The sequence below is a fragment of the Pungitius pungitius genome, chromosome 15, assembly GCF_949316345.1.
Source record: "Pungitius pungitius chromosome 15, fPunPun2.1, whole genome shotgun sequence".
NCBI classification, from domain to species: Eukaryota; Metazoa; Chordata; class Actinopteri; order Perciformes; family Gasterosteidae; genus Pungitius; species Pungitius pungitius.
In genome coordinates this window covers 17,427,328-17,446,306 of record NC_084914.1, presented here as the reverse complement: position 1 = coordinate 17,446,306, position 18,979 = coordinate 17,427,328, and the positions used below count along the sequence as shown (strand labels likewise).

Here is an 18,979-nt window from a genome sequence, read left to right as displayed (position 1 = left end):
TACAAGAAATAAAAAGCAGAAACGCATTTAATCTAAAAAAGTTAAGACATTATATACAATGTTAAATTTAAGATATAAGGACCAAACAAATGTTTGAAATTGTTGCTTTTTTTGAGTGTTTTTCAGTCAGGATGGCCGAGCGGTCTAAGGCGCTGCGTTTAGGCCGCAGTCTCCTCTGGAGGCGTGGGTTCAAATCCCACTTCTGACAATGACTAATGTTGTTCACTGGCTCAGTCACATTTACCGTATTTCTAGATTAAGTGAAAAGCAGTAATGCATTTTTGTAAAGAAGTTGAGACACCATATTCCAGGTGAGATGTGTTATCTAAGGACAAATGAAACATTTAGTAATTGTTGCTACTTTTATTACATTTTAATCAGGATGGCCTTGCCGTCTAAGGCCCTGTGTTTAGGCCGCAGTCTCCTCTGAAGACATGGGTTCAAATCCCACTTCTCACAATGACTGATGTTTCCCACTTGGTCAGGCACATTCACTGTATTTCTACAAGAAATAAAAAGCAGAAACGCATTTAATCTAAAAAAGTTAAGACATTATATACAATGTTAAATTTGTGATATAAGGACCAAACAAATGTTTGAAATTGTTACTTTTTTTGAGTGTTTTTCAGTCAGGATGGCCGAGCCGTCTAAGGCGCTGCGTTTAGGCCGCAGTCTCCTCTGGAGGCGTGGGTTCAAATCCCACTTCTGACAATGACTGATGTTGTTCACTGGCTCAGTCACATTTACCGTATTTCTACATGAAGTGAAAAGCAGTAATGCATTTTGTGCAAAGAAGTTGAGACACCATATTCCAGGTAAGATGTGTTATCTAAGGACAAAAGAAACATTTAGTAATTGTTCCTACTTTTATTACATTTTAATCAGGATGGCCTTGCCGTCTCAGGCCCTGTGTTTAGGCCGCAGTCTCCTCTGAAGACATGGGTTCAAATCCCACTTCTCACAATGACTGATGTTTCCCACTTGGTCAGGCACATTCACTGTATTTCTACAAGAAATAAAAAGCAGAAACGCATTTAATCTAAAAAAGTTAAGACATTATATACAATGTTAAATTTAAGATATAAGGACCAAACAAATGTTTGAAATTGTTGCTTTTTTTGAGTGTTTTTCAGTCAGGATGGCCGAGCGGTCTAAGGCGCTGCGTTTAGGCCGCAGTCTCCTCTGGAGGCGTGGGTTCAAATCCCACTTCTGACAATGACTAATGTTGTTCACTGGCTCAGTCACATTTACCGTATTTCTACATGAAGTGAAAAGCAGTAATGCATTTTTGTAAAGAAGTTGAGACACCATATTCCAGGTGAGATGTGTTATCTAAGGACAAATGAAACATTTAGTAATTGTTGCTACTTTTATTACATTTTAATCAGGATGGCCTTGCCGTCTAAGGCCCTGTGTTTAGGCCGCAGTCTCCTCTGAAGACATGGGTTCAAATCCCACTTCTCACAATGACTGATGTTTCCCACTTGGTCAGGCACATTCACTGTATTTCTACAAGAAATAAAAAGCAGAAACGCATTTAATCTAAAAAAGTTAAGACATTATATACAATGTTAAATTTGTGATATAAGGACCAAACAAATGTTTGAAATTGTTACTTTTTTGAGTATTTTACATTCAGGATGGCCGAGCGGTCTAAGGCGCTGCGTTTAGGCCGCAGTCTCCTCTGGAGGCGTGGGTTCAAATCCCACTTCTGACAATGACTGATGTTGTTCACTTGGTCAGGCACATTCACTGTATTTCTACATTAAATAAAAAGTAGCAAGGCATTTCATGTAAAAAGGTTGAGACACAATATTCCATGTTACATTTTTGATCGGGCAACCAGACAAATGTTTAAAATTGTTGGCTTCTTTCAGAGTTTTTCCGTCAGGATGGCCGAGCGGTCTAAGGCGCTGCGTTTAGGTCGCAGTCTCCTCTGGAGGCGTGGGTTCAAATCCCACTTCTGACAATGACTGATGTTGTTCACTGGCTCAGTCACATTTACCGTATTTCTACATGAAGTGAAAAGCAGCAATGCATTTTGTGTAAAGAAGTTGAGACACCATATTCCAGGTGAGATGTGTTATCTAAGGACAAATGAAACATTTAGTAATTGTTGCTACTTTTATTACATTTTAATCAGGATGGCCTTGCCGTCTCAGGCCCTGTGTTTAGGCCGCAGTCTCCTCTGAAGACATGGGTTCAAATCCCACTTCTCACAATGACTGATGTTTCCCACTTGGTCAGGCACATTCACTGTATTTCTACATTAAATAAAAAGTAGCAAGGCATTTCATGTAAAAAGGTTGAGACACAATATTCCATGTTACATTTTTGATCGGGCAACCAGACAAATGTTTAAAATTGTTGGCTTCTTTCAGAGTTTTTCAGTCAGGATGGCCGAGCGGTCTTAGGCCCTGTGTTTAGGCCGCAGTCTCCTCTGAAGACATGGGTTCAAATCCCACTTCTCACAATGACTGATGTTTCCCACTTGGTCAGGCACATTCACTGTATTTCTACAAGAAATAAAAAGCAGAAACGCATTTAATCTAAAAAAGTTAAGACATTATATACAATGTTAAATTTGTGATATAAGGACCAAACAAATGTTTGAAATTGTTGCTTTTTTTGAGTGTTTTTCAGTCAGGATGGCCGAGCCGTCTAAGGCGCTGCGTTTAGGCCGCAGTCTCCTCTGGAGGCGTGGGTTCAAATCCCACTTCTGACAATGACTGATGTTGTTCACTGGCTCAGTCACATTTACCGTATTTCTACATGAAGTGAAAAGCAGTAATGCATTTTGTGCAAAGAAGTTGAGACACCATATTCCAGGTAAGATGTGTTATCTAAGGACAAAAGAAACATTTAGTAATTGTTCCTACTTTTATTACATTTTAATCAGGATGGCCTTGCCGTCTCAGGCCCTGTGTTTAGGCCGCAGTCTCCTCTGAAGACATGGGTTCAAATCCCACTTCTCACAATGACTGATGTTTCCCACTTGGTCAGGCACATTCACTGTATTTCTACAAGAAATAAAAAGCAGAAACGCATTTAATCTAAAAAAGTTAAGACATTATATACAATGTTAAATTTGTGATATAAGGACCAAACAAATGTTTGAAATTGTTGCTTTTTTTGTGTTTTTCAGTCAGGATGGCCGAGCGGTCTAAGGCGCTGCGTTTAGGCCGCAGTCTCCTCTGGAGGCGTGGGTTTAAATCCCACTTCTGACAATGACTGATGTTGTTCACTGGCTCAGTCACATTTACCGTATTTCTACATGAAGTGAAAAGCAGTAATGCATTTTGTGTAAAGAAGTTGAGACACCATATTCCAGGTGAGATGTGTTATCTAAGGACAAATGAAACATTTAGTAATTGTTGCTACTTTTATTACATTTTAATCAGGATGGCCTTGCCGTCTAAGGCCTTGTGTTTAGGCCGCAGTCTCCTCTGAAGACATGGGTTCAAATCCCACTTCTCACAATGACTGATGTTTCCCACTTGGTCAGGCACATTCACTGTATTTCTACAAGAAATAAAAAGCAGAAACGCATTTAATCTAAAAAAGTTAAGACATTATATACAATGTTAAATTTAAGATATAAGGACCAAACAAATGTTTGAAATTGTTGCTTTTTTTGAGTGTTTTTCAGTCAGGATGGCCGAGCGGTCTAAGGCGCTGCGTTTAGGCCGCAGTCTCCTCTGGAGGCGTGGGTTCAAATCCCACTTCTGACAATGACTAATGTTGTTCACTGGCTCAGTCACATTTACCGTATTTCTACATGAAGTGAAAAGCAGTAATGCATTTTTGTAAAGAAGTTGAGACACCATATTCCAGGTGAGATGTGTTATCTAAGGACAAATGAAACATTTAGTAATTGTTGCTACTTTTATTACATTTTAATCAGGATGGCCTTGCCGTCTAAGGCCCTGTGTTTAGGCCGCAGTCTCCTCTGAAGACATGGGTTCAAATCCCACTTCTCACAATGACTGATGTTTCCCACTTGGTCAGGCACATTCACTGTATTTCTACAAGAAATAAAAAGCAGAAACGCATTTAATCTAAAAAAGTTAAGACATTATATACAATGTTAAATTTGTGATATAAGGACCAAACAAATGTTTGAAAATGTTGCTTTTTTTGAGTGTTTTTCAGTCAGGATGGCCGAGCGGTCTAAGGCGCTGCGTTTAGGCCGCAGTCTCCTCTGGAGGCGTGCGTTCAAATCCCACTTCTGACAATGACTGATGTTGTTCACTGGCTCAGTCACATTTACCGTATTTCTACATGAAGTGAAAAGCAGTAATGCATTTTGTGTAAAGAAGTTGAGACACCATATTCCAGGTAAGATGTGTTATCGAAGGACAAAAGAAACATTTAGTAATTGTTGCTACTTTTATTACATTTTAATCAGGATGGCCTTGCCGTCTCAGGCCCTGTGTTTAGGCCGCAGTCTCCTCTGAAGACATGGGTTCAAATCCCACTTCTCACAATGACTGATGTTTCCCACTTGGTCAGGCACATTCACTGTATTTCTACATTAAATAAAAAGTAGCAAGGCATTTCATGTAAAAAGGTTGAGACACAATATTCCATGTTACATTTTTGATCGGGCAACCAGACAAATGTTTAAAATTGTTGGCTTCTTTCAGAGTTTTTCAGTCAGGATGGCCGAGCGGTCTTAGGCCCTGTGTTTAGGCCGCAGTCTCCTCTGAAGACATGGGTTCAAATCCCACTTCTCACAATGACTGATGTTTCCCACTTGGTCAGGCACATTCACTGTATTTCTACAAGAAATAAAAAGCAGAAACGCATTTAATCTAAAAAAGTTAAGACATTATATACAATGTTAAATTTGTGATATAAGGACCAAACAAATGTTCGAAATTGTTGCTTTTTTTGAGTGTTTTTCAGTCAGGATGGCCGAGCGGTCTAAGGCGCTGCGTTTAGGCCGCAGTCTCCTCTGAAGGCGTGGGTTCAAATCCCACTTCTGACAATGACTGATGTTTCCCACTTGGTCAGGCACATTCACTGTATTTCTACAAGAAATAAAAAGCAGAAACGCATTTAATCTAAAAAAGTTAAGACATTATATACAATGTTAAATTTAAGATATAAGGACCAAACAAATGTTTGAAATTGTTGCTTTTTTTGAGTGTTTTTCAGTCAGGATGGCCGAGCGGTCTAAGGCGCTGCGTTTAGGCCGCAGTCTCCTCTGGAGGCGTGGGTTCAAATCCCACTTCTGACAATGACTAATGTTGTTCACTGGCTCAGTCACATTTACCGTATTTCTAGATTAAGTGAAAAGCAGTAATGCATTTTTGTAAAGAAGTTGAGACACCATATTCCAGGTGAGATGTGTTATCTAAGGACAAATGAAACATTTAGTAATTGTTGCTACTTTTATTACATTTTAATCAGGATGGCCTTGCCGTCTAAGGCCCTGTGTTTAGGCCGCAGTCTCCTCTGAAGACATGGGTTCAAATCCCACTTCTCACAATGACTGATGTTTCCCACTTGGTCAGGCACATTCACTGTATTTCTACAAGAAATAAAAAGCAGAAACGCATTTAATCTAAAAAAGTTAAGACATTATATACAATGTTAAATTTGTGATATAAGGACCAAACAAATGTTTGAAATTGTTACTTTTTTTGAGTGTTTTTCAGTCAGGATGGCCGAGCCGTCTAAGGCGCTGCGTTTAGGCCGCAGTCTCCTCTGGAGGCGTGGGTTCAAATCCCACTTCTGACAATGACTGATGTTGTTCACTGGCTCAGTCACATTTACCGTATTTCTACATGAAGTGAAAAGCAGTAATGCATTTTGTGCAAAGAAGTTGAGACACCATATTCCAGGTAAGATGTGTTATCTAAGGACAAAAGAAACATTTAGTAATTGTTCCTACTTTTATTACATTTTAATCAGGATGGCCTTGCCGTCTCAGGCCCTGTGTTTAGGCCGCAGTCTCCTCTGAAGACATGGGTTCAAATCCCACTTCTCACAATGACTGATGTTTCCCACTTGGTCAGGCACATTCACTGTATTTCTACAAGAAATAAAAAGCAGAAACGCATTTAATCTAAAAAAGTTAAGACATTATATACAATGTTAAATTTAAGATATAAGGACCAAACAAATGTTTGAAATTGTTGCTTTTTTTGAGTGTTTTTCAGTCAGGATGGCCGAGCGGTCTAAGGCGCTGCGTTTAGGCCGCAGTCTCCTCTGGAGGCGTGGGTTCAAATCCCACTTCTGACAATGACTAATGTTGTTCACTGGCTCAGTCACATTTACCGTATTTCTACATGAAGTGAAAAGCAGTAATGCATTTTTGTAAAGAAGTTGAGACACCATATTCCAGGTGAGATGTGTTATCTAAGGACAAATGAAACATTTAGTAATTGTTGCTACTTTTATTACATTTTAATCAGGATGGCCTTGCCGTCTAAGGCCCTGTGTTTAGGCCGCAGTCTCCTCTGAAGACATGGGTTCAAATCCCACTTCTCACAATGACTGATGTTTCCCACTTGGTCAGGCACATTCACTGTATTTCTACAAGAAATAAAAAGCAGAAACGCATTTAATCTAAAAAAGTTAAGACATTATATACAATGTTAAATTTGTGATATAAGGACCAAACAAATGTTTGAAATTGTTACTTTTTTGAGTATTTTACATTCAGGATGGCCGAGCGGTCTAAGGCGCTGCGTTTAGGCCGCAGTCTCCTCTGGAGGCGTGGGTTCAAATCCCACTTCTGACAATGACTGATGTTGTTCACTTGGTCAGGCACATTCACTGTATTTCTACATTAAATAAAAAGTAGCAAGGCATTTCATGTAAAAAGGTTGAGACACAATATTCCATGTTACATTTTTGATCGGGCAACCAGACAAATGTTTAAAATTGATGGCTTCTTTCAGAGTTTTTCAGTCAGGATGGCCGAGCGGTCTAAGGTGCTGCGTTTAGGCCTCAGTCTCCTCTGGAGGCGTGGGTTCAAATCCCACTTCTGACAATGACTGATGTTGTTCACTGGCTCAGTCACATTTACCGTATTTCTACATGAAGTGAAAAGCAGCAATGCATTTTGTGTAAAGAAGTTGAGACACCATATTCCAGGTGAGATGTGTTATCTAAGGACAAAAGAAACATTTAGTAATTGTTGCTACTTTTATTACATTTTAATCAGGATGGCTCACCGTCTAAGGCCCTGTGTTTAGGCCGCAGTCTCCTCTGAAGACATGGGTTCAAATCCCACTTCTCACAATGACTGATGTTTCCCACTTGGTCAGGCACATTCACTGTATTTCTACAATAAATAAAAAGTAGCAAGGCATTTCATATAAAAAGGTTGAGACACAATATTCCATGTTACATTTTTGATCGGGCAACCAGACAAATGTTTAAAATTGTTGGCTTCTTTCAGAGTTTTTCCGTCAGGATGGCCGAGCGGTCTAAGGCGCTGCGTTTAGGTCGCAGTCTCCTCTGGAGGCGTGGGTTCAAATCCCACTTCTGACAATGACTGATGTTGTTCACTGGCTCAGTCACATTTACCGTATTTCTACATGAAGTGAAAAGCAGCAATGCATTTTGTGTAAAGAAGTTGAGACACCATATTCCAGGTGAGATGTGTTATCTAAGGACAAATGAAACATTTAGTAATTGTTGCTACTTTTATTACATTTTAATCAGGATGGCCTTGCCGTCTCAGGCCCTGTGTTTAGGCCGCAGTCTCCTCTGAAGACATGGGTTCAAATCCCACTTCTCACAATGACTGATGTTTCCCACTTGGTCAGGCACATTCACTGTATTTCTACATTAAATAAAAAGTAGCAAGGCATTTCATGTAAAAAGGTTGAGACACAATATTCCATGTTACATTTTTGATCGGGCAACCAGACAAATGTTTAAAATTGTTGGCTTCTTTCAGAGTTTTTCAGTCAGGATGGCCGAGCGGTCTTAGGCCCTGTGTTTAGGCCGCAGTCTCCTCTGAAGACATGGGTTCAAATCCCACTTCTCACAATGACTGATGTTTCCCACTTGGTCAGGCACATTCACTGTATTTCTACAAGAAATAAAAAGCAGAAACGCATTTAATCTAAAAAAGTTAAGACATTATATACAATGTTAAATTTGTGATATAAGGACCAAACAAATGTTTGAAATTGTTGCTTTTTTTGAGTGTTTTTCAGTCAGGATGGCCGAGCCGTCTAAGGCGCTGCGTTTAGGCCGCAGTCTCCTCTGGAGGCGTGGGTTCAAATCCCACTTCTGACAATGACTGATGTTGTTCACTGGCTCAGTCACATTTACCGTATTTCTACATGAAGTGAAAAGCAGTAATGCATTTTGTGCAAAGAAGTTGAGACACCATATTCCAGGTAAGATGTGTTATCTAAGGACAAAAGAAACATTTAGTAATTGTTCCTACTTTTATTACATTTTAATCAGGATGGCCTTGCCGTCTCAGGCCCTGTGTTTAGGCCGCAGTCTCCTCTGAAGACATGGGTTCAAATCCCACTTCTCACAATGACTGATGTTTCCCACTTGGTCAGGCACATTCACTGTATTTCTACAAGAAATAAAAAGCAGAAACGCATTTAATCTAAAAAAGTTAAGACATTATATACAATGTTAAATTTGTGATATAAGGACCAAACAAATGTTTGAAATTGTTGCTTTTTTTGTGTTTTTCAGTCAGGATGGCCGAGCGGTCTAAGGCGCTGCGTTTAGGCCGCAGTCTCCTCTGGAGGCGTGGGTTTAAATCCCACTTCTGACAATGACTGATGTTGTTCACTGGCTCAGTCACATTTACCGTATTTCTACATGAAGTGAAAAGCAGTAATGCATTTTGTGTAAAGAAGTTGAGACACCATATTCCAGGTGAGATGTGTTATCTAAGGACAAATGAAACATTTAGTAATTGTTGCTACTTTTATTACATTTTAATCAGGATGGCCTTGCCGTCTAAGGCCTTGTGTTTAGGCCGCAGTCTCCTCTGAAGACATGGGTTCAAATCCCACTTCTCACAATGACTGATGTTTCCCACTTGGTCAGGCACATTCACTGTATTTCTACAAGAAATAAAAAGCAGAAACGCATTTAATCTAAAAAAGTTAAGACATTATATACAATGTTAAATTTAAGATATAAGGACCAAACAAATGTTTGAAATTGTTGCTTTTTTTGAGTGTTTTTCAGTCAGGATGGCCGAGCGGTCTAAGGCGCTGCGTTTAGGCCGCAGTCTCCTCTGGAGGCGTGGGTTCAAATCCCACTTCTGACAATGACTAATGTTGTTCACTAGCTCAGTCACATTTACCGTATTTCTACATGAAGTGAAAAGCAGTAATGCATTTTTGTAAAGAAGTTGAGACACCATATTCCAGGTGAGATGTGTTATCTAAGGACAAATGAAACATTTAGTAATTGTTGCTACTTTTATTACATTTTAATCAGGATGGCCTTGCCGTCTAAGGCCCTGTGTTTAGGCCGCAGTCTCCTCTGAAGACATGGGTTCAAATCCCACTTCTCACAATGACTGATGTTTCCCACTTGGTCAGGCACATTCACTGTATTTCTACAAGAAATAAAAAGCAGAAACGCATTTAATCTAAAAAAGTTAAGACATTATATACAATGTTAAATTTGTGATATAAGGACCAAACAAATGTTTGAAATTGTTGCTTTTTTTGAGTGTTTTTCAGTCAGGATGGCCGAGCGGTCTAAGGCGCTGCGTTTAGGCCGCAGTCTCCTCTGGAGGCGTGCGTTCAAATCCCACTTCTGACAATGACTGATGTTGTTCACTGGCTCAGTCACATTTACCGTATTTCTACATGAAGTGAAAAGCAGTAATGCATTTTGTGTAAAGAAGTTGAGACACCATATTCCAGGTAAGATGTGTTATCGAAGGACAAAAGAAACATTTAGTAATTGTTGCTACTTTTATTACATTTTAATCAGGATGGCCTTGCCGTCTCAGGCCCTGTGTTTAGGCCGCAGTCTCCTCTGAAGACATGGGTTCAAATCCCACTTCTCACAATGACTGATGTTTCCCACTTGGTCAGGCACATTCACTGTATTTCTACATTAAATAAAAAGTAGCAAGGCATTTCATGTAAAAAGGTTGAGACACAATATTCCATGTTACATTTTTGATCGGGCAACCAGACAAATGTTTAAAATTGTTGGCTTCTTTCAGAGTTTTTCAGTCAGGATGGCCGAGCGGTCTTAGGCCCTGTGTTTAGGCCGCAGTCTCCTCTGAAGACATGGGTTCAAATCCCACTTCTCACAATGACTGATGTTTCCCACTTGGTCAGGCACATTCACTGTATTTCTACAAGAAATAAAAAGCAGAAACGCATTTAATCTAAAAAAGTTAAGACATTATATACAATGTTAAATTTGTGATATAAGGACCAAACAAATGTTTGAAATTGTTGCTTTTTTTGAGTGTTTTTCAGTCAGGATGGCCGAGCGGTCTAAGGCGCTGCGTTTAGGCCGCAGTCTCCTCTGGAGGCGTGGGTTCAAATCCCACTTCTGACAATGACTGATGTTGTTCACTGGCTCAGTCACATTTACCGTATTTCTACATGAAGTGAAAAGCAGTAATGCATTTTGTGTAAAGAAGTTGAGACACAATATTCCAGGTAAGATGTGTTATCTAAGGACAAAAGAAACATTTAGTAATTGTTGCTACTTTTATTACATTTTAATCAGGATGGCCTTGCCGTCTAAGGCCCTGTGTTTAGGCCGCAGTCTCCTCTGAAGACATGGGTTCAAATCCCACTTCTCACAATGACTGATGTTTCCCACTTGGTCAGGCACATTCACTGTATTTCTACAAGAAATAAAAAGCAGAAACGCATTTAATCTAAAAAAGTTAAGACATTATATACAATGTTAAATTTGTGATATAAGGACCAAACAAATGTTTGAAATTGTTGCTTTTTTTGAGTGTTTTTCAGTCAGGATGGCCGAGCGGTCTAAGGCGCTGCGTTTAGGCCGCAGTCTCCTCTGGAGGCGTGCGTTCAAATCCCACTTCTGACAATGACTGATGTTGTTCACTGGCTCAGTCACATTTACCGTATTTCTACATGAAGTGAAAAGCAGTAATGCATTTTGTGTAAAGAAGTTGAGACACCATATTCCAGGTAAGATGTGTTATCGAAGGACAAAAGAAACATTTAGTAATTGTTGCTACTTTTATTACATTTTAATCAGGATGGCCTTGCCGTCTCAGGCCCTGTGTTTAGGCCGCAGTCTCCTCTGAAGACATGGGTTCAAATCCCACTTCTCACAATGACTGATGTTTCCCACTTGGTCAGGCACATTCACTGTATTTCTACATTAAATAAAAAGTAGCAAGGCATTTCATGTAAAAAGGTTGAGACACAATATTCCATGTTACATTTTTGATCGGGCAACCAGACAAATGTTTAAAATTGTTGGCTTCTTTCAGAGTTTTTCAGTCAGGATGGCCGAGCGGTCTTAGGCCCTGTGTTTAGGCCGCAGTCTCCTCTGAAGACATGGGTTCAAATCCCACTTCTCACAATGACTGATGTTTCCCACTTGGTCAGGCACATTCACTGTATTTCTACAAGAAATAAAAAGCAGAAACGCATTTAATCTAAAAAAGTTAAGACATTATATACAATGTTAAATTTGTGATATAAGGACCAAACAAATGTTTGAAATTGTTGCTTTTTTTGAGTGTTTTTCAGTCAGGATGGCCGAGCGGTCTAAGGCGCTGCGTTTAGGCCGCAGTCTCCTCTGGAGGCGTGGGTTCAAATCCCACTTCTGACAATGACTGATGTTGTTCACTGGCTCAGTCACATTTACCGTATTTCTACATGAAGTGAAAAGCAGTAATGCATTTTGTGTAAAGAAGTTGAGACACCATATTCCAGGTGAGATGTGTTATCTAAGGACAAATGAAACATTTAGTAATTGTTGCTACTTTTATTACATTTTAATCAGGATGGCCTTGCCGTCTAAGGCCTTGTGTTTAGGCCGCAGTCTCCTCTGAAGACATGGGTTCAAATCCCACTTCTCACAATGACTGATGTTTCCCACTTGGTCAGGCACATTCACTGTATTTCTACAAGAAATAAAAAGCAGAAACGCATTTAATCTAAAAAAGTTAAGACATTATATACAATGTTAAATTTGTGATATAAGGACCAAACAAATGTTCGAAATTGTTGCTTTTTTTGAGTGTTTTTCAGTCAGGATGGCCGAGCGGTCTAAGGCGCTGCGTTTAGGCCGCAGTCTCCTCTGAAGGCGTGGGTTCAAATCCCACTTCTGACAATGACTGATGTTTCCCACTTGGTCAGGCACATTCACTGTATTTCTACAAGAAATAAAAAGCAGAAACGCATTTAATCTAAAAAAGTTAAGACATTATATACAATGTTAAATTTAAGATATAAGGACCAAACAAATGTTTGAAATTGTTGCTTTTTTTGAGTGTTTTTCAGTCAGGATGGCCGAGCGGTCTAAGGCGCTGCGTTTAGGCCGCAGTCTCCTCTGGAGGCGTGGGTTCAAATCCCACTTCTGACAATGACTAATGTTGTTCACTGGCTCAGTCACATTTACCGTATTTCTACATGAAGTGAAAAGCAGTAATGCATTTTTGTAAAGAAGTTGAGACACCATATTCCAGGTGAGATGTGTTATCTAAGGACAAATGAAACATTTAGTAATTGTTGCTACTTTTATTACATTTTAATCAGGATGGCCTTGCCGTCTAAGGCCCTGTGTTTAGGCCGCAGTCTCCTCTGAAGACATGGGTTCAAATCCCACTTCTCACAATGACTGATGTTTCCCACTTGGTCAGGCACATTCACTGTATTTCTACAAGAAATAAAAAGCAGAAACGCATTTAATCTAAAAAAGTTAAGACATTATATACAATGTTAAATTTGTGATATAAGGACCAAACAAATGTTTGAAATTGTTACTTTTTTGAGTATTTTACATTCAGGATGGCCGAGCGGTCTAAGGCGCTGCGTTTAGGCCGCAGTCTCCTCTGGAGGCGTGGGTTCAAATCCCACTTCTGACAATGACTGATGTTGTTCACTTGGTCAGGCACATTCACTGTATTTCTACATTAAATAAAAAGTAGCAAGGCATTTCATGTAAAAAGGTTGAGACACAATATTCCATGTTACATTTTTGATCGGGCAACCAGACAAATGTTTAAAATTGATGGCTTCTTTCAGAGTTTTTCAGTCAGGATGGCCGAGCGGTCTAAGGTGCTGCGTTTAGGCCTCAGTCTCCTCTGGAGGCGTGGGTTCAAATCCCACTTCTGACAATGACTGATGTTGTTCACTGGCTCAGTCACATTTACCGTATTTCTACATGAAGTGAAAAGCAGTAATGCATTTTGTGTAAAGAAGTTGAGACACCATATTCCAGGTGAGATGTGTTATCTAAGGACAAATGAAACATTTAGTAATTGTTGCTACTTTTATTACATTTTAATCAGGATGGCCTTGCCGTCTAAGGCCTTGTGTTTAGGCCGCAGTCTCCTCTGAAGACATGGGTTCAAATCCCACTTCTCACAATGACTGATGTTTCCCACTTGGTCAGGCACATTCACTGTATTTCTACAAGAAATAAAAAGCAGAAACGCATTTAATCTAAAAAAGTTAAGACATTATATACAATGTTAAATTTAAGATATAAGGACCAAACAAATGTTTGAAATTGTTGCTTTTTTTGTGTTTTTCAGTCAGGATGGCCGAGCGGTCTAAGGCGCTGCGTTTAGGCCGCAGTCTCCTCTGGAGGCGTGGGTTCAAATCCCACTTCTGACAATGACTGATGTTGTTCACTGGCTCAGTCACATTTACCGTATTTCTACATGAAGTGAAAAGCAGTAATGCATTTTGTGTAAAGAAGTTGAGACACCATATTCCAGGTGAGATGTGTTATCTAAGGACAAATGAAACATTTAGTAATTGTTGCTACTTTTATTACATTTTAATCAGGATGGCCTTGCCGTCTAAGGCCTTGTGTTTAGGCCGCAGTCTCCTCTGAAGACATGGGTTCAAATCCCACTTCTCACAATGACTGATGTTTCCCACTTGGTCAGGCACATTCACTGTATTTCTACAAGAAATAAAAAGCAGAAACGCATTTAATCTAAAAAAGTTAAGACATTATATACAATGTTAAATTTAAGATATAAGGACCAAACAAATGTTTGAAATTGTTGCTTTTTTTGAGTGTTTTTCAGTCAGGATGGCCGAGCGGTCTAAGGCGCTGCGTTTAGGCCGCAGTCTCCTCTGGAGGCGTGGGTTCAAATCCCACTTCTGACAATGACTAATGTTGTTCACTGGCTCAGTCACATTTACCGTATTTCTACATGAAGTGAAAAGCAGTAATGCATTTTTGTAAAGAAGTTGAGACACCATATTCCAGGTGAGATGTGTTATCTAAGGACAAATGAAACATTTAGTAATTGTTGCTACTTTTATTACATTTTAATCAGGATGGCCTTGCCGTCTAAGGCCCTGTGTTTAGGCCGCAGTCTCCTCTGAAGACATGGGTTCAAATCCCACTTCTCACAATGACTGATGTTTCCCACTTGGTCAGGCACATTCACTGTATTTCTACAAGAAATAAAAAGCAGAAACGCATTTAATCTAAAAAAGTTAAGACATTATATACAATGTTAAATTTGTGATATAAGGACCAAACAAATGTTTGAAATTGTTACTTTTTTGAGTATTTTACATTCAGGATGGCCGAGCGGTCTAAGGCGCTGCGTTTAGGCCGCAGTCTCCTCTGGAGGCGTGGGTTCAAATCCCACTTCTGACAATGACTGATGTTGTTCACTTGGTCAGGCACATTCACTGTATTTCTACATTAAATAAAAAGTAGCAAGGCATTTCATATAAAAAGGTTGAGACACAATATTCCATGTTACATTTTTGATCGGGCAACCAGACAAATGTTTAAAATTGATGGCTTCTTTCAGAGTTTTTCAGTCAGGATGGCCGAGCGGTCTAAGGCGCTGCGTTTAGGCCGCAGTCTCCTCTGGAGGCGTGGGTTCAAATCCCACTTCTGACAATGACTGATGTTGTTCACTGGCTCAGTCACATTTACCGTATTTCTACATGAAGTGAAAAGCAGTAATGCATTTTGTGTAAAGAAGTTGAGACACCATATTCCAGGTAAGATGTGTTATCTAAGGACAAAAGAAACATTTAGTAATTGTTCCTACTTTTATTACATTTTAATCAGGATGGCCTTGCCGTCTCAGGCCCTGTGTTTAGGCCGCAGTCTCCTCTGAAGACATGGGTTCAAATCCCACTTCTCACAATGACTGATGTTTCCCACTTGGTCAGGCACATTCACTGTATTTCTACATTAAATAAAAAGTAGCAAGGCATTTCATGTAAAAAGGTTGAGACACAATATTCCATGTTACATTTTTGATCGGGCAACCAGACAAATGTTTAAAATTGTTGGCTTCTTTCAGAATTTTTCAGTCAGGATAGCCGAGCGGTCTAAGGCGCTGCGTTTAGGCCGCAGTCTCCTCTGGAGGCGTGGGTTCAAATCCCACTTCTGACAATGACTGATGTTGTTCACTGGCTCAGTCACATTTACCGTATTTCTACATGAAGTGAAAAGCAGTAATGCATTTTGTGTAAAGAAGTTGAGACACCATATTCCAGGTAAGATGTGTTATCTAAGGACAAAAGAAACATTTAGTAATTGTTGCTACTTTTTTTACATTTTAATCAGGATGGCCTTGCCGTCTAAGGCCCTGTGTTTAGGCCGCAGTCTCCTCTCAAGACATGGGTTCAAATCCCACTTCTCACAATGACTAATGTTTCCCACTTGGTCAGGCACATTCACTGTATTTCTACAAGAAATAAAAAGCAGAAACGCATTTAATCTCAAAAAGTTAAGACATTATATACAATGTTAAATTTGTGATATAAGGACCAAACAAATGTTTGAAATTGTTGCTTTTTTTGAGTGTTTTTCAGTCAGGATGGCCGAGCCGTCTAAGGCGCTGCGTTTAGGCCGCAGTCTCCTCTGGAGGCGTGGGTTCAAATCCCACTTCTGACAATGAGTGATGTTGTTCACTGGCTCAGTCACATTTACCGTATTTCTACATGAAGTGAAAAGCAGTAATGCATTTTGTGTAAAGAAGTTGAGACACCATATTCCAGGTAAGATGTGTTATCTAAGGACAAAAGAAACATTTAGTAATTGTTGCTACTTTTATTACATTTTAATCAGGATGGCCTTGCCGTCTCAGGCCCTGTGTTTAGGCCGCAGTCTCCTCTGAAGACATGGGTTCAAATCCCACTTCTCACAATGACTGATGTTTCCCGCTTGGTCAGGCACATTCACTGTATTTCTACATTAAATAAAAAGTAGCAAGGCATTTCATGTAAAAAGGTTGAGACACAATATTCCATGTTACATTTTTGATCGGGCAACCAGACAAATGTTTAAAATTGTTGGCTTCTTTCAGAGTTTTTCAGTCAGGATGGCCGAGCGGTCTTAGGCGCTGCGTTTAGGCCGCAGTCTCCTCTTGAGGCGTGGGTTCAAATCCCACTTCTGACAATGACTGATGTTGTTCACTGGCTCAGTCACATTTACCGTATTTCTACATGAAGTGAAAAGCAGTAATGCATTTTGTGTAAAGAAGTTGAGACACCATATTCCAGGTAAGATGTGTTATCTAAGGACAAAAGAAACATTTAGTAATTGTTGCTACTTTTATTACATTTTAATCAGGATGGCCTTGCCGTCTCAGGCCCTGTGTTTAGGCCGCAGTCTCCTCTGAAGACATGGGTTCAAATCCCACTTCTCACAATGACTGATGTTTCCCACTTGGTCAGGCTCATTCACTGTATTTCTACAAGAAATAAAAAGCAGAAACGCATTTAATCTAAAAAAGTTAAGACATTATATACAATGTTAAATTTGTGATATAAGGACCAAACAAATGTTTGAAATTGTTGCTTTTTTTGAGTGTTTTTCAGTCAGGATGGCCGAGCGGTCTAAGGCGCTGCGTTCAGGCCGCAGTCTCCTCTGGAGGCGTGGGTTCAAATCCCACTTCTGACAATGACTGATGTTGTTCACTGGCTCGGTCACATTTACCGTATTTCTACATGAAGTGAAAAGCAGCAATGCATTTTTGTAAAGAAGTTGAGACACCATATTCCAGGTGAGATGTGTTATCTAAGGACAAATGAAACATTTAGTAATTGTTGCTACTTTTATTACATTTTAATCAGGATGGCCTTGCCGTCTAAGGCCCTGTGTTTAGGCCGCAGTCTCCTCTGAAGACATGGGTTCAAATCCCACTTCTCACAATGACTGATGTTTCCCACTTGGTCAGGCACATTCACTGTATTTCTACATTAAATAAAAAGTAGCAAGGCATTTCATGTAAAAAGGTTGAGACACAATATTCCATGTTACATTTTTGATCGGGCAACCAGACAAATGTTTAAAATTGTTGGCTTCTTTCAGAATTTTTCAGTCAGGATAGCCGAGCGGTCTAAGGCGCTGCGTTTAGGCCGCAGTCTCCTCTGGAGGCGTGGGTTCAAATCCCACTTCTGACAATGCCTGATGTTTCCCACCTGGTCAGACAAATTCACTGTATTTCTACATTAAATAAAAAGTAGCAAGGCATTTCATGTAAAAAGGTTGAGACACAATATTCCATGTTACATTTTTGATCGGGCAACAAATGTTTAAAATTGTTGGCTTCTTTTAGAGTTTTTCAGTCAGGATGGCCGAGCGGTCTAAGGCGCTGCGTTTAGGCCGCAGTCTCCTCTAGAGGCGTGGGTTCAAATCCTACTTTTGACAATGACAGATGTTGTTCACTGGCTCAGTCACATTTACCGTATTTCTACATGAAGTGAAAAGCAGCAATGCATTTTGTGTAAAGAAGTTGAGACACCATAATCCAGGTAAGATGTGTTATCTAAGGACAAAAGAAACATTTAGTAATTGTTGCTACTTTTATTACATTTTAATCAGGGTGGCCTTGCCGTTTAAGGCCCTGTGTTTAGGCCGCAGTCTCCTCTGAAGACACGGGTTCAAATCCCACTTCTCACAATGACTGATGTTTCCCACTTGGTCAGGCTCATTCACTGTATTTCTACAAGAAATAAAAAGCAGAAACGCATTTAATCTAAAAAAGTTAAGACATTATATACAATGTTAAATTTGTGATATAAGGACCAAACAAATGTTTGAAATTGTTGCTTTTTTTGAGTGTTTTTCAGTCAGGATGGCCGAGCGGTCTAAGGCGCTGCGTTTAGGCCGCAGTCTCCTCTGGAGGCGTGGGTTCAAATCCTACTTCTGACAATGACTGATGTTGTTCACTGGCTGAGTCACATTTACCGTATTTCTACATGAAGTGAAAAGCAGTAATCCATTTTGTGTAAAGAAGTTGAGACACCATATTCCAGGTGAGATGTGTTATCTAAGGACAAATGAAACATTTAGTAATTGTTGCTACTTTTATTACATTTTAATCAGGATGGCCTTGCCGTCTAAGGCCCTGTGTTTAGGCCGCAGTCTCCTCTGAAGACATGGGTTCAAATCCCACTTCTCACAATGACTGATGTTTCCCACTTGGTCAGGCACATTCACTGTATTTCTACATTAAATAAAAAGTAGCAAGGCATTTCATGTAAAAAGGTTGAGACACAATATTCCATGTTACATTTTTGATCGGGCAACCAGACAAATGTTTAAAATTGTTGGCTTCTTTCAGAGTTTTTCAGTCAGGATGGCCGAGCGGTCTTAGGCGCTGCGTTTAGGCCGCAGTCTCCTCTTGAGGCGTGGGTTCAAATCCCACTTCTGACAATGACTGATGTTGTTCACTGGCTCAGTCACATTTACCGTATTTCTACATGAAGTGAAAAGCAGTAATGCATTTTGTGTAAAGAAGTTGAGACACCATATTCCAGGTAAGATGTGTTATCTAAGGACAAAAGAAACATTTAGTAATTGT

The 18,979-nt window shown here is 39.7% G+C and overlaps 36 non-coding genes across 36 annotated transcripts; all 36 read left to right on the top strand.

The window, feature by feature from the left end:
• Positions 1-125: 125 nt before the first annotated feature.
• Positions 126-208, top strand: trnal-uag (transfer RNA leucine (anticodon UAG)). The gene has a single exon. It is a non-coding gene; the product is annotated as a tRNA-Leu (tRNA).
• Positions 209-628: 420 nt separating this feature from the next.
• trnal-uag (transfer RNA leucine (anticodon UAG)) lies at positions 629-711 on the top strand. The gene has a single exon. It is a non-coding gene; the product is annotated as a tRNA-Leu (tRNA).
• Positions 712-1,132: 421 nt separating this feature from the next.
• Positions 1,133-1,215, top strand: trnal-uag (transfer RNA leucine (anticodon UAG)). The gene has a single exon. It is a non-coding gene; the product is annotated as a tRNA-Leu (tRNA).
• Positions 1,216-1,634: 419 nt separating this feature from the next.
• On the top strand, positions 1,635-1,717 carry trnal-uag (transfer RNA leucine (anticodon UAG)). The gene has a single exon. It is a non-coding gene; the product is annotated as a tRNA-Leu (tRNA).
• A 169-nt stretch (positions 1,718-1,886) lies between these two features.
• On the top strand, positions 1,887-1,969 carry trnal-uag (transfer RNA leucine (anticodon UAG)). The gene has a single exon. It is a non-coding gene; the product is annotated as a tRNA-Leu (tRNA).
• Positions 1,970-2,642: 673 nt separating this feature from the next.
• On the top strand, positions 2,643-2,725 carry trnal-uag (transfer RNA leucine (anticodon UAG)). The gene has a single exon. It is a non-coding gene; the product is annotated as a tRNA-Leu (tRNA).
• A 419-nt stretch (positions 2,726-3,144) lies between these two features.
• Positions 3,145-3,227, top strand: trnal-uag (transfer RNA leucine (anticodon UAG)). Its single transcript has one exon. It is a non-coding gene; the product is annotated as a tRNA-Leu (tRNA).
• A 421-nt stretch (positions 3,228-3,648) lies between these two features.
• On the top strand, positions 3,649-3,731 carry trnal-uag (transfer RNA leucine (anticodon UAG)). The gene has a single exon. It is a non-coding gene; the product is annotated as a tRNA-Leu (tRNA).
• Positions 3,732-4,151: 420 nt separating this feature from the next.
• Positions 4,152-4,234, top strand: trnal-uag (transfer RNA leucine (anticodon UAG)). Its single transcript has one exon. It is a non-coding gene; the product is annotated as a tRNA-Leu (tRNA).
• Positions 4,235-4,907: 673 nt separating this feature from the next.
• Positions 4,908-4,990, top strand: trnal-uag (transfer RNA leucine (anticodon UAG)). Its single transcript has one exon. It is a non-coding gene; the product is annotated as a tRNA-Leu (tRNA).
• A 169-nt stretch (positions 4,991-5,159) lies between these two features.
• trnal-uag (transfer RNA leucine (anticodon UAG)) lies at positions 5,160-5,242 on the top strand. Its single transcript has one exon. It is a non-coding gene; the product is annotated as a tRNA-Leu (tRNA).
• Positions 5,243-5,662: 420 nt separating this feature from the next.
• Positions 5,663-5,745, top strand: trnal-uag (transfer RNA leucine (anticodon UAG)). The gene has a single exon. It is a non-coding gene; the product is annotated as a tRNA-Leu (tRNA).
• A 421-nt stretch (positions 5,746-6,166) lies between these two features.
• trnal-uag (transfer RNA leucine (anticodon UAG)) lies at positions 6,167-6,249 on the top strand. Its single transcript has one exon. It is a non-coding gene; the product is annotated as a tRNA-Leu (tRNA).
• Positions 6,250-6,668: 419 nt separating this feature from the next.
• trnal-uag (transfer RNA leucine (anticodon UAG)) lies at positions 6,669-6,751 on the top strand. The gene has a single exon. It is a non-coding gene; the product is annotated as a tRNA-Leu (tRNA).
• Positions 6,752-6,920: 169 nt separating this feature from the next.
• On the top strand, positions 6,921-7,003 carry trnal-uag (transfer RNA leucine (anticodon UAG)). The gene has a single exon. It is a non-coding gene; the product is annotated as a tRNA-Leu (tRNA).
• Positions 7,004-7,423: 420 nt separating this feature from the next.
• On the top strand, positions 7,424-7,506 carry trnal-uag (transfer RNA leucine (anticodon UAG)). The gene has a single exon. It is a non-coding gene; the product is annotated as a tRNA-Leu (tRNA).
• A 673-nt stretch (positions 7,507-8,179) lies between these two features.
• Positions 8,180-8,262, top strand: trnal-uag (transfer RNA leucine (anticodon UAG)). The gene has a single exon. It is a non-coding gene; the product is annotated as a tRNA-Leu (tRNA).
• A 419-nt stretch (positions 8,263-8,681) lies between these two features.
• trnal-uag (transfer RNA leucine (anticodon UAG)) lies at positions 8,682-8,764 on the top strand. Its single transcript has one exon. It is a non-coding gene; the product is annotated as a tRNA-Leu (tRNA).
• Positions 8,765-9,185: 421 nt separating this feature from the next.
• trnal-uag (transfer RNA leucine (anticodon UAG)) lies at positions 9,186-9,268 on the top strand. The gene has a single exon. It is a non-coding gene; the product is annotated as a tRNA-Leu (tRNA).
• Positions 9,269-9,688: 420 nt separating this feature from the next.
• trnal-uag (transfer RNA leucine (anticodon UAG)) lies at positions 9,689-9,771 on the top strand. Its single transcript has one exon. It is a non-coding gene; the product is annotated as a tRNA-Leu (tRNA).
• Positions 9,772-10,444: 673 nt separating this feature from the next.
• trnal-uag (transfer RNA leucine (anticodon UAG)) lies at positions 10,445-10,527 on the top strand. Its single transcript has one exon. It is a non-coding gene; the product is annotated as a tRNA-Leu (tRNA).
• A 421-nt stretch (positions 10,528-10,948) lies between these two features.
• Positions 10,949-11,031, top strand: trnal-uag (transfer RNA leucine (anticodon UAG)). Its single transcript has one exon. It is a non-coding gene; the product is annotated as a tRNA-Leu (tRNA).
• Positions 11,032-11,704: 673 nt separating this feature from the next.
• Positions 11,705-11,787, top strand: trnal-uag (transfer RNA leucine (anticodon UAG)). The gene has a single exon. It is a non-coding gene; the product is annotated as a tRNA-Leu (tRNA).
• A 421-nt stretch (positions 11,788-12,208) lies between these two features.
• On the top strand, positions 12,209-12,291 carry trnal-uag (transfer RNA leucine (anticodon UAG)). Its single transcript has one exon. It is a non-coding gene; the product is annotated as a tRNA-Leu (tRNA).
• Positions 12,292-12,460: 169 nt separating this feature from the next.
• trnal-uag (transfer RNA leucine (anticodon UAG)) lies at positions 12,461-12,543 on the top strand. The gene has a single exon. It is a non-coding gene; the product is annotated as a tRNA-Leu (tRNA).
• Positions 12,544-12,962: 419 nt separating this feature from the next.
• trnal-uag (transfer RNA leucine (anticodon UAG)) lies at positions 12,963-13,045 on the top strand. The gene has a single exon. It is a non-coding gene; the product is annotated as a tRNA-Leu (tRNA).
• Positions 13,046-13,214: 169 nt separating this feature from the next.
• Positions 13,215-13,297, top strand: trnal-uag (transfer RNA leucine (anticodon UAG)). Its single transcript has one exon. It is a non-coding gene; the product is annotated as a tRNA-Leu (tRNA).
• A 419-nt stretch (positions 13,298-13,716) lies between these two features.
• Positions 13,717-13,799, top strand: trnal-uag (transfer RNA leucine (anticodon UAG)). Its single transcript has one exon. It is a non-coding gene; the product is annotated as a tRNA-Leu (tRNA).
• A 421-nt stretch (positions 13,800-14,220) lies between these two features.
• Positions 14,221-14,303, top strand: trnal-uag (transfer RNA leucine (anticodon UAG)). Its single transcript has one exon. It is a non-coding gene; the product is annotated as a tRNA-Leu (tRNA).
• Positions 14,304-14,722: 419 nt separating this feature from the next.
• trnal-uag (transfer RNA leucine (anticodon UAG)) lies at positions 14,723-14,805 on the top strand. The gene has a single exon. It is a non-coding gene; the product is annotated as a tRNA-Leu (tRNA).
• Positions 14,806-14,974: 169 nt separating this feature from the next.
• On the top strand, positions 14,975-15,057 carry trnal-uag (transfer RNA leucine (anticodon UAG)). Its single transcript has one exon. It is a non-coding gene; the product is annotated as a tRNA-Leu (tRNA).
• A 421-nt stretch (positions 15,058-15,478) lies between these two features.
• Positions 15,479-15,561, top strand: trnal-uag (transfer RNA leucine (anticodon UAG)). Its single transcript has one exon. It is a non-coding gene; the product is annotated as a tRNA-Leu (tRNA).
• A 421-nt stretch (positions 15,562-15,982) lies between these two features.
• On the top strand, positions 15,983-16,065 carry trnal-uag (transfer RNA leucine (anticodon UAG)). Its single transcript has one exon. It is a non-coding gene; the product is annotated as a tRNA-Leu (tRNA).
• Positions 16,066-16,990: 925 nt separating this feature from the next.
• trnal-cag (transfer RNA leucine (anticodon CAG)) lies at positions 16,991-17,073 on the top strand. Its single transcript has one exon. It is a non-coding gene; the product is annotated as a tRNA-Leu (tRNA).
• Positions 17,074-17,493: 420 nt separating this feature from the next.
• trnal-uag (transfer RNA leucine (anticodon UAG)) lies at positions 17,494-17,576 on the top strand. The gene has a single exon. It is a non-coding gene; the product is annotated as a tRNA-Leu (tRNA).
• Positions 17,577-18,244: 668 nt separating this feature from the next.
• Positions 18,245-18,327, top strand: trnal-uag (transfer RNA leucine (anticodon UAG)). Its single transcript has one exon. It is a non-coding gene; the product is annotated as a tRNA-Leu (tRNA).
• Positions 18,328-18,979: the final 652 nt, after the last annotated feature.